We start from the raw sequence: 17,099 nt of genomic DNA, 5'->3' as shown, positions 1-17,099 counted from the left end.
GATAAATAAAATAATCTAAAAATAAAAAATAATAATAATTAAAAATAATTAAAAATGGACACAAAAAATAATAAATCAATTTAAAAAATGAAAAGAAAAGTTAAAGCTAAGATCAATAATAGCTAAAACGAATTATTTTGTTTTATCAAACCATTCATTCCTGTATTTATTTTCATATTATTACATTTATTCGTTTATATATTTATTTATTTATACATTCATTTATTTATAATTTTTGCAGGTTTAGTCCTCCATAGCTGTAGTGCTTCCTTATCCTCCATTGTAGCATTTAAAACTCTGACCTATTTAAAGAGACCAGTAAAGAGAAATCCCTGGATCTCCCATTACTTTCCTGCTCCGTTCGTCTCTCTTTTAGAGCAAAATATGCAATAAACACGGCATACTTCCCCTCTTTGTTTTGCCTGTTGTTTACATTAAAATGATTGTGCCCCATATATAATCTTCTTGTATTAGCAAGAGCTGCTGAGTTTGACTATGAATTGTTATGCATATAATAATTTTATAATAACTACATTGTTTAGATAATTGGTAAAAAAGTTATGTTGATAGTGTTGAAGTGACCAAGGAAGAATTTTTAAAACATGTTCTCTTTAATTTTTGGTGGTTTTAGTTTGTGTAATTAAAAAATTACATAAAAACTATTTTAAAAAGTAGCAATTGAAAAGGCCTTTTTAGGTTTCGGTTTTCGGCCAAGTGCACCCTGAATTTTCAGTATCGGTTTCGGCCCAGAATTTTAAATTTCGGTGCATCGCTGGTATAATCAACATTCTTTATTTTTCCAGAGCTTGTTATATTTTCATATTGTCTTACCTCTAAATGACACATGCAAAACTGCTTTAGAATTTGGGCATAAAAAGGTATGTTTAAAAGCAGCTATTTCGAAGCCCTTGGCTTTTTGGGAACCCTTTAAAGCCAGAGTGTACCTAAGGCCTTTAAATGCTTTCTGTGTTCTTACTAGGCTTCAGAACAAAGATTCTGATACATATCAGAACACAACACAACACAACACAACAATACAATACACAATTGTATCACAAAATACCAGGTGTCATCAATGGTGTCAGAGTAAGAAAGATGAATTTGATAAACACAGCTATTACATGGCTGTATTTTACCATGAAAGGTGTCACTTGGCACAACTTTTTTTCGCATCACTCAGTAAGACTTTCAATACACATACAGTGGCACATATGTATATACATATATGTATTTATAACCTCATATCAGGGGAAGTCGTACATATTTTACGAGGTGGCTATACGCCACGCCTTATTTCCACCCAAACCCTAAAATCACAAGCTCAAAAGCAAATTTAGCTAAAACACACACATTTTATGACATCCTGTAGCATCCCACACAGACTCTCATTTTGATTCCCATTTATCTCAAGGTCAGTTAGGAATTATGAAAATCACCCAGTTTCTTTCCTTCTAAACTATGAAAAAATGGAAAAATCATCTTAATAGAAAGATCAGAAAAATATCAGTAGGGGCAGCGGTTGAAGTGGAAATCGTACAGCACTTTACAAATATGAAAAGACACAGTACTACACAAAATTCATGAGATAACATCTAAACTTGACCCCTACATTTGCTTACACCAAAATAGGCTTTGTTATATTCTGTGTTACAGGTGTATATATATATATAGTCTTGTGAATATAGTCATGGTTAAAAGGCCTTTTTAGATACGGCATGGGTTCTATAGGCCTATTATAGCATGGCCTTGAGCGCTTGCTTTTATAAAACAGATACTACACAATAATGTTAAGGTTATAATTAGGGATGCACCGATATATATATTTTGGCCGATAACGATAACCGATAATTATTTAAAACTGGAAGCCGATAATCGATATATTGGCCGATATATAGTATCTAAATATTAATATAACATTTTCTGAGACCTAAATAAAAGGCAAAAAGTGGAAAACTGCTTTTATTTGAAAACATTCACTGCAGAAAACAAGGTTACCATTAGTTCTCTTTTTTGAAAATCATGTACCAAGCCTACTTTACACAAGTTAAGGATTCTTTAACTATTAAACTTTTCTGATATGTTTATTTAATAAACTAATTATAGTTCCCTTTCTGTCGGTCTCTCGACGTTGTGTCGAACCGACAGATGGGGTTCGTCCCTGAGAACCAATCGCTTCCGACTTCTTAGAAAACGCCAATGAAATTGGCGAATGAAATTTGCATGCCAGACTCTGTCCCCGGATATCCGGGTATAAAAGGGAGACGGCGTGGCTCATTCATTCAGCTTTTGTTCTTCGGAGCCTTTGCTCATGATCAACAGACTTCGCTACAAATAGCAACTACAAGACTGCCGGTTCTACGACGTGGTGCAGCGGACTGTCCCTTCCTGCTGCGACTTCCCCTGGGCGTCTTGGCGGTTCCAGAAGTGTTCGAGTTTTTTCTCTAAAAGAGCAAATTTCTTCAGCGTGGCATGTCCCGCTGTTCTCGTGGGTGCAACACACTCATCGAGGAGGGGGACGGACACGATGTCTGCTTCCAGTACGCTGGGGCAGATGTTGTGGATACGTCCTGCCCGCACTGCGGGCGGTTGACGATTCAGACGTTGCGTCACGGGTGGCTGTATTCCCACGGGACTCAGCCACCACCTCGTCTGCTTCCCGTTCCATGACGGCAGGACTACGGCCCTGCCGCCCGCTATGGCGAGCGGCGAGGGTGATATGAGGATTACTGTGAGTGCTAATCCGTCAACCACTGGCTCGCGGACCATTTCACACCTCGTCTCGCTCGTCTGACCGTTCCCCATGAGACGGTCCCACCGTCTTGTTCCTCAACCACGTATCGGAAACGGTACGTGATGATGAGATGTCTGTTGCAGCATCGGAGGGTGACTTACTGGCATCTGACTCCGATGATTCCTTGAAGCTCCCTCCCTCGGGGGGTCGAGCTCAGGAAGAAGCGGACGTCGAAATGTCAGCCATGCTTTCCCGGGCCGCCGGCATTGGGTTGTGGTGCACCGCACTGCCTCTTCCCAACGCTCGCGGCTGGATACACGGTACCTCTGGCTTGAGAGCGGCTCCAAGCTGCACTCGCCCCCAGTACCGTGTTCCCCCGGAAGTGCATGAGGAATTTAGTACGACCTGGAACGCTCCCCTTCGGCACCTACATGTCAACTAGTTCCATCGCCCTTTCTTCCCTCGATGGTGGGGAAGCTAGAGGATACGTCGATGTGCCCCAGGGGCTCGACCTAGACTCCCGTCCAAAGCACGTAGGCCATTCCATCGCTGGTTGGTCGATCCGGGACGGTTCCTGCCCTGTCCCAACAACCCACTTCTAAGAGTTTTCTCTCTCTCTGTGCGTTTATCACAGCCGCTCTCACCCTCTACTTGACGGTGTTCGGCAACTCGATGTTGCGTCATGGCGAGACCCAATGTCGAGGATAATCAGCAGCCTAAGCACTCTCAATCGACGGTGCGTTGTGCCACATCATCGTCTGGGTATTATCACAGCCGCTCTCACCCTCTACACGACGGTGTTCGGCAACTCGACGTTGCGGCAAGACCCAATGTCGAGAATAATCATCAGACATCATCGCCAGGCAGGTAAAACTGCAGAGCCGATCTCCTCTCCGGGGCCCCCCCCCACGGCGAGGGATCTGCACTGCCAGCCATCGAACCACCCCTGGGAGGTCCATGAAGCAGAATGTACCCCTAGCCTCCCTGTCTCTGTCCCTGGGAGCCTGACAAGAGCTTCCCAAACTGTCACGGTGACTACGGGATACGGTCCATCTCGGTTACGCGATCCAACTCCCCAGACGCCCGCCCAAGTTTCGGGGCATCCCTTCAACCTCAGTCAGAGGCAAGGATGCTCCCGTGCTTCGGGCCAAGGTCGCCACCCCTCTGGAGAGGAAGCGATCGTGCTCGTCTTTCTAGCGGAGATGTTCAATGGGTTTTACAGCCCGTACTTCATCGTCCCCCAAAAAAGCGGGGGTCGCTAGATCTGCGTACCCTGAACAGGCACCTACTCAAGCTGCCATTCAGGATGCTCACGCAGAAGCACATCCTGGCATCTATCAGATGTCAAGATGGATTCATGGCAATCGACCTGAAGGATGCTTACTCTCATGTCTCGATTCCCCCTCGTCATCGCCCGTTCCTACGGTTCGCTTTCGAGAGTCAGGCATATTAGTACAGAGTCCTCCCTTTCGGTCTGTCCCTGTCCCCACGAATCTTCACGAAGATCGTGGAAGCTGCCCTCACTCCCCTCAGGGAGAGAGGTGTGCGGGTACTAAACTATCTCGACAACTGGCTCATTTGACACACTCGCGAGATCTGTTATGTACACACAGGGACCTAGTGCTTCGGCACCTAGATCGATTGGGACCACAGGTCAACCAAGAAAAGAGCAAGCTCTCCCCTGTGCAGAGCATCCTCTTTTTTGGTATGAAACTCAACTCTGTCTCCATTACAGCGCGACTGACTACAGAAAGCGCTCAGTCAGTGTTGAACTGCCTGGAATATTTCAAGCAGTCAGCGGTCCCCCTGAAATTCAGAGGCTTCTGGGCACATGGCATCCTCGGCGGTGGTGATACCCCTCGGGTTGATGCATATGAGACCGCTTCAACATTGGCTACAGAGTTGAGTTCCCTGGAGAGTGTGGCACACCGGCAGCAGGCGGATGGTGATTACGCCTCTCTGCCGACGCACCCTAACCCCTGGTCTTCAATGACCTTTCTACGGATGGGGGTCCCTCTCGGGCAGGTCATGAGGCGCGTCATGGTGACGACAGACGCCTCCCTGCAGGGTTGGGGTGCCGTGTGCAACGGGCACGCAGTGTTGGGGCGATGGACGGGCCCCCACCTGCGCAGGCATATCAACTGCCTAGAGTTGTTAGATGTGCTACTTGCACTGAAGGGGCTACAACCTCTCATGCAGGACAAGCACGTGCTGGTCCGGTCGGACAGCACAACTGCCATAGCATATATCAACTGCCAGGGTGGCGTTCGCTCACGGCAGCTAACACGACTCGCCTGACGCCTCCTCCTGTGGAGTCCACAGGTGAGCAGATCCCTGTGAACCACACATATCCCAGGTGACCTGAACCAGACAGCCGATGTGCTCTGTCATCAGTTGACGCCTCGCGGAGAGTGGCGACTCCACCCCCGCGCAGTCCAGCTCATTGGGTACAGTTCGGGTGGGCTCAAGTAGACCTGTTCGCCTCCCTGGACACTACCCATTGCCCACTAGGGTACTCCCGTCCGAGGCCCCCCTCGGCACGGATGCTCTAGCGCACAGCTGGCTGTGGGACAAGCGGAAGTACGCCTTCCCCCCAGTGAGCCTCATTGAACAGACTCTGTGCAAGGTCACGGAAGAGGAGCATCAAGTGTACTAGTTGCGCCATACTGGTCCAACCGGACTTGGTTCTCGGAGCTAATGCTATTGACGACAGCTCCCCCCGGGCGATTCCCCTGACGAAGGACCTGCTTTCCCAGGGGAAGGGCACGTTATGGCATCCCAGGCCAGACCTCTGGAACCTCCATGTCTGGCCTCTGGACAAGATGAGGAGATCCTGAGTGGCCTACCCCTTGCGGCAGTTAAGACCATCACTCAGGCTAGGGCCCTGGCCACTAGGCGGCTATACGCCTTTAAGTGGTGCCTCTTCTCATCCTGGTGCTCTTCTCGAAGAGAAGACCCGCGGAGTTGCTCAATTGGGAACGTGCTGTCCTTCCAGAGACTCGAGAGTAATCTCTCCCCTTCCACACTGAACTTGTATGTAGCCGCTATTGCCGCTCATCACGACCCAGTTGCTGGTAAGTCTCTAGGACAGCACAACCTGATCAATTGGTTCCTAAGGGGTGCGGGATGGCACTGCTTCACCCGCGCTCCGTACCCTCTTGGGACCTTGATGCGGTCCTGGAGCCCCTCGGAGATGCTGCTCTTTCTCACCTCGTGATGAAGACGGCTCTCCGGAGGGTGCTCAAGAGGGTAGCGGACCTAAAAGCATTCTCCGTGTCCACAGATTCCCTAGACCTCGGACCCGGTGATTCTCACGCTATCCTGAGACCCCGGCCCGGCTACGTGCCCAAAGTTCCCACCACTCCCCCTAGACCAGGTGGTGAACTTACAGGCGCTCCCCACCGGGGAGGAAGACCCAACCCCATCCGTGTTGTGTCTAGTACGCGCATTGCGCCTCTGCTTGGACCACACACAGAGCCACAGGAGCTCTGAGCAGCTCTTTGTGTGTTTTGGAGATCAGCAGAGAGGGCTGTCTCAAACAGAGATTGGCGCACTGGATCATGGACACCGTCACTACGGCGTACCTGTCCTAAGATCGCCCGCGCCCACTGGGTGAGAGCTCTCTCCACACGGAGTACAGCCTCCTCGTGGGCACTGGCTCGACGCGCCTCTCTGGCAGACATCTGCAGAGCTGCAGGTTGGGCTACACCCATCACCTTCGCGAGGTCCTACAGCCTCCGCGTAAAACCGGTATCAGCTCGAGTCTTGCAGGCATCAGGCAAGACTGGCGGCCGGTAGGGTGTACGCCTATGACAGTACCTTCCCCCCTTTCTCCTAAGGGGGTCAGCGTACTAAACTAGCCTCCCTTCTTCCCCCACTGGGTGAAGAACAGGCACTCCATCCATCACTAAGCAAGCACCTCCTGCGGGCGGGCTGGGCAGAGCAGCCCTGCCCCTTAGGCCGGGTACCAACTGAGTTATCCACATCATAGCTCTAACCGGACCTAGTGCTACCGGACGTTGTAACCCCCCAGCAGGGCGGTTCCGTCTGATGTATCCTCATGATTGGTTCCCACCTTGGTAACCCATGACCTTCCCTAGGTGGACCTCCACCTCGCGGTTAACTCCTTCAGTCCGCACATTCTTCCCATGAGTTCTCCCCCATCGGTGAGACCATGTTGGTATCTCCACTAAACTCCTCCCTCCGGTAGGAAGTGGTCTCTGTAGTGCATCCCCCGCTTGAGGAAGTAGCGCTTACCCAGTGGCCTTACAGTACCAGGCGGCTTCTCGCTGTTAGAGAAACAAGGCCGCCGCCTGTGAGGCCGAAGGCAGGGGCCTTCCCACCTTTCAAGTAAAGCTCTGGGACCCCCTACCTACCCACTGGTAGGATACAATTTCACGGTAGCGCTCACGGCTGACACGCCCAGGCCAGTCACCGTCGCTTCGCTAGAGATTGTGACAGGGCACGGTGTTGTGGCATTTTCCATAGGAACCCCATCTGTCGGCTCGACACAATGTCAAGAGACCGACAGAAAGGGAACGTCTTGGTTACGGATGTAACCTCAGTTCCCTGATGGAGGGAACGAGACGTTGTGTCCTTCTTGCCACAACATGTGCTGCCCACTGCAGCAGTTGTGAGAGGTCTCAGGCTCCTCAGAACTAAGGTGAATGAATGAGGCACGCCGTCTCCCTTTTATACCCGGATATCCGGGGGCGGAGTCCGGCATGCAAATTTCATTCGCCAATTTCATTGGCCTTTTCTAAGAAGTCGGAAGCGATTGGTTCTCAGGGACGAATCCCATCTGTCGGCTCGACACAACGTCTCGTTCCCTCCATCAGGGAACTGAGGTTACATCCGTAACCAAGACGATGTTCTACCAGAGCAACCCAGAAAAGTGTTCTTAATAGCCACATGTCTAACTGATGTCAAGAGAGAAAGCATTCCGACAGCAATCGGCTTTTAAAAATTTGCTTTTGTTTCTATAATTTACACATTTATAAATATCTACACACTGTACCTACATTAACAATGTTTTGCTAATAACAGTAAGTGAATGATCATGACAGAAAGACAGTACTGTATTGGATTTTAACTGTGAGCAGCATGCAGCTGAAGTGGTTTAACCAGAGAAAATGATACATCATTTATCGGCTATAATTTATCGGCCTAAATTTTATTATCGGCCGATACCGATAACACTAAAAATGACCATTTATCGGCCGATATCGATATGGCCGATAATTTATTGTGCATCCCTATTTATAATCTTTGCTAATAACAGTACAGGGAAGTCCACAAGTATTCCTGCAGGTTCTGAAATAGAGGTACTTAGTTCATGTATATCTCAAAGAGAATTTAAAATGCTTTCGTTATTTACTCATCTTCATGTTGTTTTAAACGTATGACTACCATAGAACACAAAAAAAGCTGTTAGTTTGAGTAGGTAGCGTTAATTTCATTAAATAGACTAACGACTGGTTGGACCTGAAATTGCCCTTAAGTCATCAAGCTTAATACTCAATATAAGTCAATATTTAAGACATCAAAGTATTTTAAAATAGAGTATACTGTAAGCATTCATGGATGTTAACTTTTCAGTGTTTATTCAATGGATATGTTTAAGCATTAAGACTTATCCACTTGTACTTAAATCTATTCACACTGATCAAGCCCATTAGACACAATGGATATCCTAAAAAGTCATTCAAATAAAACTGTGGGAAACTTGTAATCTTTTGCCAATGCGATGTGACAAATAGCCACTATTACTATTGGTATAAGTATATATACTTTTGGTGACTAGAACAAGAAGTAAATAACAAGATATCTGGGCCGAAATGGAGATTATGATTTTTTTCACCAAAATGATTAACACCAGGCATTAACACCTCCATACAGGTAAAACACTTTTTAAGTGTGGTGACCATAGTTTTGCCATTAACCCATAATGGAAACTGTTATTAGAGGTGAACTTAAACAAACCCTCAAGCATTAACTGAATAATTCAACAAAAACTGCTTGTGCTACAGGCATGAATTAATTCTGAATAATGCTTATTCAGGAGAATTTAAAAGAAAAAGTGACTTACAATTTTTCACCTTTTTTAAGTTCACCTTTTAGTTAAAAGTTTTTTAAAGTAGGGTTGCCATAACTATATAGCAACTATGGCAATATTATTATGTAAATATTGGAATTATTTTTAGAAAAGGTTTAGTTAAAGCAAAATTGTTCACAAAATGAATGCCAAGTGGTAAAAAGGTGAAATACGGACAGAAAAATGAAATGTAGCCTGGCAGACAGTATTGATGGCTGGGGTCAGGTTTGTGTGTGCATATGATTCCCTGCTGAGATGGCTGTAATACCGACAAACACTACACCCACAAATGAGTCTGCTGATGCATCAGCCTTAGGCTAATGAAACCCTTCCTCTTCAAACAGGCTGTTATTGTTATCTACCACACACTCGCTCTGATGGACAAAAAATGAACCATATCAAAAAAAATTGGCATACATATAAACTCTCTTGCACACACATAGTAACAGATGGAACATGATCCTTCATTAACCCCATACTGGCCATACTTAGGCTAACATTACTCGTCTCACTGATCTCATTATGAACCCAACAGATTTCACGTAACAGACACACACATACCTGTATCTCCCACTTTGAAGTTTCAGTTAAATATTTGATGTCTTTAAATACTCAAGTGTTTTAAGAGAGTACTAAAAGTTCAAAAGGCCAAATGTCTCAGCAGAGGAAACATGGTGTGTGCTTGTGTGACACGTACACACAGCCACACAATCATACATGGTTAAGGTTTGAACTATAAGGTGAATAAATCAATAGAAGGAAAAGCTCTAGGGTACTCTATGACAGGTAGAGTATGTGGGGGTTTCTGAAAGTGAGACACACACACACACAAACACTGCAGGCAGTTGCCAGATGGCACTCAATCCTCTATGCTAATCAGAATAGAGACTGGGGCTCTACTAGCACCTTACAATGGCACACAGACACACATGTCCTAAATGTGTCAATATGACTGTTGAAAAAGGGGGAGAGAGGATAACTGTGGGTTTTTCTGCTTGCATGCGTGTGTGTGTGCATGTGTGTGCATGTGTGTGCGTGTGTGTGTGTGTGTGTGTTCATGTTTGTATATCCCGGTGGGGACCTAAACCTGAATGCACACCAACACATGGGGACTCGTGTCACCTTGGGGACCAAAATTGAGGTCCCCATGGGCAAAAAAGCTAATAAATTGTACAGAACAATATTTTTAAAAAATCTAAAAATGCAAAAAGTGTTCTATGATCTTTAGGTTTAGGGATAGGGTTAGGGGATAGAATATACAGTTTGTACAGTATAAAAAACATTACGCCTATGGACTGTCCCCACGGAGATAGTAAACCAGACATGTGTGCGTGTGTGCGTGTGTGAGTCATTATTTTGTTGCCTTAGAAAAAGGTTCTATCTGATATTTTGGTCAAAATTGAGTTACTCACATATTCACAACTTATTTAAATTATGCCATGTTTTTTTTTCTTAATGTGTACATTTTGGGACTTTTTTAAGAAAACAAAAAGGTTCTATAAGGTTCTATCTGCGAGACAATCAGGCTTCTTTTTTAGGTGGCCAGGATCCTCAGTGACAGTGGCAAGCGGCAACCTCCTGATCTCTCTTGTGAAGCCAACATGGAAGTGACTTAAACTGCAATTCATCGACTGGCCGCAAGAGACTGGCTCCAAAAGAGAGCAGAATCTCATTGAGCCCCATGTTAAAATGGGCAACTTTACAGCATAAAAAATAAAATAATTAAAAAAAAAAGATTTTGGTCTATATAGCTAATTTTACCCTTCATGACAACTGTGAGGACGGTGAATCTTTTTATAACTCACCCGTTTAACATATATTGAGTGACAAGTGGTTTCAGCAACCAGGCGCCTCAGCTCCAACCACGTCCCGCCTCTTTGCCCATTTTCGATTATCTGGGAGTGACTCGCTGCTAAGATGGCAACGGCCGGCTCCGCCCACTTTAAGCTTCAAAACAGCTCATCAGAAACCTACGGGTGACGTCGTCTATATTTTATACAGTCTATGGAAAATCTGAGGAAACAATTTTTTAGAAGAAATCTCAAGGCTGACTCTTTTATTAATACTCGTCAAGAAGAGCAGCTCAAAGTACAGTATTTTTTCATTTTTATTTTGTTTTAAGTTTTGTTGAGGAGATTTTTTTTGTATAGACACAACACTAGTCAGTAGGGCTATCTTCCTAATTCCTGTGTTAACGTACACTCTCATAATGCAATTAATGCCTTTTATTTTAATTTTACAATATTAAGCCAAATAGTCAAGAAGGCCAAAAGTCTTAATTACAACAATTAACATTATCATGTTATTTCAGCCATAGTCATCTCTTGAAAGTAATTTTACCTGTCCCACCTTCTGTGGATAAAACATTTAGATACAACAATTAGCACAGCCTTTTATGCTTAACTTAAAACAAGAAAAAAAGCATCCTAAAATATGAATTAAGTGTCATAAAACCACATAAATGTAACTTTTTTACACATTATTACAATACTAATTGAACGTTTTAAAAAATATATAAGTAAATTGTTTGTGTCGCTTAAAAATAGATTGCTTTAAATAGATTGTAATTTCCATTTACAAATTTCATAAAATGTTGATATTGTACATTTAGAATACATTAAGGGTCTCCTTTCACATATGAAAGAGACTTGTTCCTCATATAATTTTTGCTACATGACATGCAAAAACTTTGAAGCTCAATATCTCGAAACTACTCAGAAGGCAGATAGAACCTTAGAATTCCAAGGCAACGATTTGCCATAGATGATTTCAAGTGTGAATCGTTACCCTAATATAGATTTTGCATTTGTATGTACAAACACATGGACTCCTCGTAACCTAAATGTGCCTGCATCTTACTAGAATGTAATAATTTATTTTTCTCTTGCAGTCCCAAACTCAATTCGAAGATCTTATTAACATCACCGCACCATAGAAAAAGCGATGAGAGCAATTTGAGCCAGTGTGTTCCATAATTGCATTTGCACTTTGCACTTTGGCTGTTTAAATCATGCCAAAGGACTTAGACATCATTCTCAACTTTCTAATAAGAATATTCTCAATTACCTTCAATCTTTTCCGTAGAAGAAAATAGACAGAAAACAAAATAGAGAAGATCATAAGGCAACACAGAACATCTGAAAATGCTAATGGATTGCAATGATTCCTATGTACTACAACAATGACAAAAATACAGAGGACTGATAGAATATTGTATTGTAGACATGTAACTTCGTGTGAAAAAGTATAAAATGAGCACTGCCTTTACCAGGGTACTCTGATCATCTATCATATAATATTATATTATTTAATCATATATCTACATACTTGCCACACTGATAACAAAGTAAACTTCCCCATAAAATTTTATTAAATGTATTTTTTACCTGGAAACTGTCTGCAAAAGAACTGAAAAGAGCCTAGAACAGAGCCTTGATGAACACCCACCCACACCTAGTTACCATTGTGATAAAATCGCAGTCTTTGTGTTCATTTTTGCAGCAGTTTAAACCTCATCTGCGAAGTTAAGCCTAGAGACACTTTGCATACACATAAACCGATACAGGCTTGCAAAGACACAAAAGCAAAAAAGTTCCATAACCAGTCCATAATAGATGACTCCCAACTGAACCACACATCAGACATACTGTACATGCAAATACACTCATGCCCCAGCTGCTGAAGCACTACAGAGTCATACTCTGAAGTTTTTCCAAGGTACATCCTTCTGTTTGGAAAACAGTCACACTTAACACACAAGTCTCTCATCACTCATGCTACATAATCTGCATCTATCTGAAAATTCTCACAATCCCAAAATTCCCTGACCAACAAACCTTAACCTTTGCAAACTAAAGACACTTACAGATACATCAGGATTATGTGGACAAACCATTAAAAGCCTTTATCCTAAACAAATCAACAATTATCATAAACAAAAAATTAACAATAAAAACATGCTTTGTTTTGATCTAAACACATGAGATACATGAGGTAGCATTATGTCAAGTATTGTTCATCAAAAAAAATCTGTATTTTACACAGCCTAAAATTGCTCACTCATTCACTGTCCACTTTTTAGCAAATAGCACATAATTATTTTAATTTGAAACTGCTCGTGTTGTATAATATGACCTACATGTTACATCTGAAAAACCACTAAATCGGATCAGATTTAGTCTGAGATATATTTTAAAAAATCTATCATTTAATTGAAATACCTGATTTACTGTGACTTTGCTTGTCCTATGTAAAACAAACCGTATTTCAGTCATATGCCATACATTTATATTCAGTACTCAATGATGTTGAGCACAATTTACATGAAAGTGGTCATATTATTGTGTATTTGCATAATTATATGGATGTATGTCTAACATTGACACTGTCATTTAAAATGCTGATGCTTGACATACAGTACACATTTATATATAAAATAAATTCACATAAAATAATAGTTATTCAATCAGGGATTGTGATGCAGTGCTCTGGCAGTCAAGGTAAGATTATGACTCAGGTCAACAGGACCAGTGTCTCTGGTTGTCACAGTGTTGTTACTGTTGAGTATGTTAAACAGTAATTGTCACAAAATATAAGTATTGTTATTTTATATCTAAAAACCTATATGAATATGTTTCATATATTAGTCGAAAAATGTAAAGTTGTAATTACAATATGTGAAGCTAAAATTGTATGTTTTCATTTTTGTTAGTCAGAAATACATAAAAAATAATACTTAAATACTTAATACTGTAAATACTTTTAAAAATAATTTCTTTATTCCCTGGCACAAAAAGTAATGCAACAAAAGGTGACCCCCCATGCCCTCCTAAAACATAATCCATTTGTGCTGCCAGCATGTTGGAAATTAACATTTTGGGCACTTTTATCAATTCAGATAAACAAACGTTTAATCAGTTGATGGGCCTGAACATTAATGTCAACTGAGTGGACAAACCTTACCTCGGCTCCTTGTTGTATGATTGTGCTGACCTGGCTTGTTTTTTGATCATTAAAACTCTCATACTTTTGTGGTTTTATGGGAGCATAGAGCAAAAACAAGAGAAAATGAAGGTAGAAGAATACACAGATCAGGAGCAAACACACTTATGTAGTTCAAACAGAGGGAACCAACACACATCGACCCATGTATGGTCTCCGTCCATAATAATTGAATGACGGTTTCCTTGAAGAGGTGTGTTGAGGCATGCTAGGGATACATACAGTAAATTATATGTCAATAGTATCAGTCAATAAAGGCTTCTAGATTAAGTTTAACAGTTTATGTATACAAAATTAGCACATCTTCATGCCATAACCAAGAAATAAATACCAGGGATATCCAAAATTAGGTGTATCCCATGCTCTTTACCCTGTAGGTTTAGCTGTCAGGTTTTTATTGTGTACAAGCCCCCAAACGTCATTATATACTCCACCCCTCACACACACAGACTCCACGAACACCCCATCCCACAGGACACATATGCAAATGAATTAAATCCCACCTTTCGTCTTGTCAAAAACATCAATTGTTCTTTGTTCATGCCACTTTATATCTAATAACAGTTCTATAAAAAAGGGGCGTTAGCTATAGCTCAGACTCCTAAAGTGTATGTGTCTGCATGGCCTTTTATGCGTCTGCACAGGCTTGGAAGAGGTAAAAATCAATCATTCAAAAGCGTTCCCTATAAAAGGCCCAAAACAGACATGAGCAGTCTAACAAAAGATTGTATCCCAACACCAGTGCCATAAATCTGTCCTTCTAATCAGGCATCCATCCATCCATTCATCCTTTCTTCCATCTCTGCATCTATCCAGCTGTGGCACCAATGAAACAAGGACCCAGATTCATCAGTCAAAATGGACACAGACACAAATGCAGCTTTGAATCTCGGTGCCCCGATACAGCAGTGCTTTTTGTTACAGATTGCTCTGCAGCTGCAGCTATTCTACCATCACAGACCCACAACATAAATTTTTTGTGATATCAATAGAGTTGTTTTTGTGGATGTGCCGCTGTAACGGGGCAGAGGCAGCTGACAGCGGCAGCATCCCCCAGAATGCAACAGCATCTCCTCCGTATGACACAATGCATCAACAAAGCTGCTCTTTCATTTCCTCCTTAATTTCTCTGTGTTCTGTTATTCTACTTTTCTCTATTCCTTAAGTAGGGCTGAATACTGAAAGCTGAGGTAAAAAGCATCCCCCCACCCTCCATCCACCCCTCCCCCTTCTCTTCTTCATCCATATTCGAGTCATCGCAGATGGAAAAAGAGCCATTGAGAAAGAGCTCACCTGAAACATGTCTTGACATTCCCTGGCTGGATCTGTGAGAGTCTTAGTGTGTTTAACTGGTACATCCTCCAGAGCACATATTCCTGAAAGCTAGTGTCCTTACAGGCTCTCCATTCTTTGGTCAGACCGGTTCCTGACCCCAAAACCTGGACTCACTGCCTGTAGTCGGCAGCCTGCCTGCTTCACTGCCTGCCTACTGTTCCCTAGCCAGTGATGTCATAAAGCCCTCGCAACCCTATTGGCTATGGGGCTGCATGTTAAGGCAGCTGCTAGGAGAGAGGGGGAGGGCAGCAGCCAGACAGACTGGATCTGCTGTTTCACAGATTGGTGGATGCAAGGTAGAATTTTCATTTCATCCAGTTTCAACATACAGCAAGTACAAACTGTAATTAAGCTCATTTTAGAAGCATATTTTTGGGACTTTTACTATTTAGAAGACTTTTATAATATATTTATTTATTTGTTATATTTTTAGTGTGCTGCCATGATAGCAACACCTGCTTTAAATGACCCTGGATTCCTTTGTAAATAACAATTTATTTCATAATTATGATCGAAATATTGTTGTATTATGCATTATGTCAATACATTATGTCAAATCATTAAAAAATATTTCTGGCATGTTTCTGCAATATTTGGAGAAAACAGATCACACATGAAGAAAGTACTGGTTTATAGCCTACATATTATTTTAAGGGCTAATTTATAGATAATAGTAGTTTATTTAATTTTAGCTGTTGAATTTGTGCTTGTGGATGTAACTATCTCTATTAACTCAACTTACCATAATTCTGCTGTGAGCAGCAACGCCAAACAAACTCCTGTTGCAACTTGCCCTAATTTGCCTATGATGTCATCTTTTTCCTCTTGCTCAACTGTGATTGGCTGATGGCTGCAGCAGCTGCTGTCTTGAGGCGGAGTGTTGTCTTAGCTGTGTAGAATCAGAATCACATTGGTTGTCGTGACAACCTCACAGTCCTGGGGGAAAACAGGCCTGATATGTGATGCTGATCTGTAGGGAATGAGCAATGTCCGACACTGACGAGTATTACAACATTTTTTGTCTGTTTCCCCCACCTGTTTCTGTGAGACAAATACAACCCTAATCTTTCCCAACAGAAATGATTCATTACCAAGACTGAACAAGTCTAAAATTTACTTGTTATTTTAATTAATCGAAAATTCAAACTAGACTGAAATGTACTATAAGGTTCCATTTTGTAAAGCATTTATAAATGCGTTTATTAATGAGTAAACGTATTTATAAATGCATTATAAGCCATTGATAAGCAGTTATAAATGGATAAATAAAAAGGTGACTCTCATGAAATTCTCATGAACTTGTTCTCATGAACAATTTATTATATATTCATATATAATATAAAAAAATATATTTCGTTGTATATTAATTGGATTAAATTGATTCTTTGTGGAGGTCTACCGGTCTACCGGAAGTTAAATTTGGGCCACATAACATTTGTTTATGTTGTTGCTGCTGAAACTGTCTGTAATACTATATATAGTTTCAGCAATATGAGTTAATATTGATATAAATTATATATAAAATAAATTATTATATTATAACCAAACACAGACTGCAAGATTACTTTGGGCCAGCATGTGCATCCGATGAAACCGTCTATACTCCTTAGACCTATAAATGCTATGGCTAAGCTAAGATCTTTTTTACAAGAAAGGAAAGCAACAGCTGCAAAAAAAACCAAACTATTTCAAATTTCAGAAATAGGTTGTTTAACTACTGTAGAATGTAGCTCAACATTGTGCACATTTTCGTACTATATTTTCACATAATTATTCTGGCAACCACAGCTCAAAGATTACAGTGTAGGCTACCGTAATATACTTAAAATGTCTTGTTCAAGAGCACAATGCTGAGGCCTTGGCTCACTTTTGCAGGTCCTGCAGATTAAAATTTTAAATAAATTAAATTACATTTTAATTACTCTAGTGAGAGGTAGT

General features: G+C 42.1%; 1 protein-coding gene across 2 annotated transcripts in view; it reads right to left on the bottom strand.

Moving 5' to 3' along the window:
- The window catches only part of LOC130565160 (serine/threonine-protein kinase PAK 3), a 45,669-nt gene extending 30,349 nt beyond the window's left edge, over positions 1-15,320 (bottom strand). For both annotated transcript variants that reach the window (XM_057351746.1, XM_057351752.1), the window contains exon 1: positions 15,120-15,320. The gene's annotated coding sequence lies outside the window, so the exon portion shown is untranslated. The remainder of the gene's footprint in view (positions 1-15,119) is intronic.
- Between the last annotated feature and the right edge of the window lie 1,779 nt (positions 15,321-17,099).

This window comes from Triplophysa rosa, linkage group LG2 (genome assembly GCF_024868665.1).
Source record: "Triplophysa rosa linkage group LG2, Trosa_1v2, whole genome shotgun sequence".
NCBI classification, from domain to species: domain Eukaryota; kingdom Metazoa; phylum Chordata; class Actinopteri; order Cypriniformes; family Nemacheilidae; genus Triplophysa; species Triplophysa rosa.
Note: the sequence above shows the minus strand (reverse complement) of the source record. Positions and strands in the feature narration are given on the sequence as shown.